Below are 1,224 nucleotides of genomic sequence, written 5' to 3' on the forward strand. Positions count from 1 at the left end.
GCGCGGTGGCGCAAGTGGTTAAAGGTCCTCGCCTTGCACGCCCGGGATCCCATATGGGCGCCGGTTCTAATCCCGGCAGCCCCGCTTCCCTTCCAGCTCCCTGCCTGTGGCCTGGGAAAGCAGTCGAGGACGGTCCAAAGCTTTGGGACCCTGCACCCACGTGGGAGACCCAGAAGAGGCTCCTGGCTTCGGATTGGCATAGTATCGGCCGTTGCGCTCACTTGGGGAGTGAATCATCGGACGGAAGATCTTCCTCTGTGTCTCTCCTCTCTGTATATCCGCCTTTCCAATGAAAAAATAATAAAAATAAATCTTTTAAAAAAAAGAAAATAAATTGATAATATGTGCATCAAACTATTTGTACAAATTCCTCATAAATTTTGGATGTTAACTTGTCATCAGATGTATGGCTTTTAAATATTTTCCCCAAGTTACAGCATACTGTTTACAGCATGCAGCATATACGTGTATTTATACATATGATAGCATCACTATAATAGTGAAGCAAATTAACATGTATTCTATTTGTTATCTTTTTGTGAAGAACAAATAAGATCTATTTATTATGAAGAAAATACGCTTAAGACTATGCTTTCAGGGATCATTTCTATAGTCTGTGTCTAGAGAAGTTTTTCTGTGTAGGAAGAAAATACTTTGGTTATCTTAGAACTGTCCCTGTGTTGTAATAAAATTTGTTCTCTTTATAGTAATAAAATGAAAAGTCTGCTTATTAAGCAGAAATCCTGACTATGATGTAGTTTTACTAACTACCTTCCTCATGTTGTACATTAAATCTTTCGGTTACTGAGACTTAAGAAAGAGAGAAATCCTGTTGTTTCCAGCAATACGAATGGACCTGGTAAAGCATAATGCTAAGTGAAATAAGGTAAATGAAGAAATTTTAAAAAATCATGATCTCATAAATGGAATCTTAACAAAGGCAAATTTAAAGAGACAGAATAAAACAGGGGAGCAGACATAGAGGAAATGGGGAGATAATAAATTGAAGGGTCCAAAGTAAGTTACCTTGTTACTGCAATTGGTACCTTTGTTGTTGCTGAAGTTTTTTGTTTTGGTGAAGTCTCATTTATTCAACTTTGCTTTTGTAATCTGAGTTTTGTGGTATGCTATTCAAGAAATTGTTGTAAAGACCTGTTTACTTTTAAGAGACTTGTGGTTTCCTAAGTTACCTTTAGGCTTTTAATCCATTTTGAGTTGGTTTTT

General features: G+C 37.3%; 1 pseudogene; it reads left to right on the plus strand.

Annotated features, from left to right (window-relative positions):
- Positions 1-582: 582 nt before the first annotated feature.
- On the plus strand, positions 583-668 carry LOC121169616 (annotated as a pseudogene).
- The last annotated feature ends 556 nt before the right edge of the window (positions 669-1,224 follow it).

This window comes from Ochotona curzoniae, unplaced genomic scaffold (assembly GCF_017591425.1).
Source record: "Ochotona curzoniae isolate NIBS_2020 unplaced genomic scaffold, NIBS_Ocur_1.0 scaffold_1852, whole genome shotgun sequence".
Lineage (NCBI taxonomy): Eukaryota > Metazoa > Chordata > Mammalia > Lagomorpha > Ochotonidae > Ochotona > Ochotona curzoniae.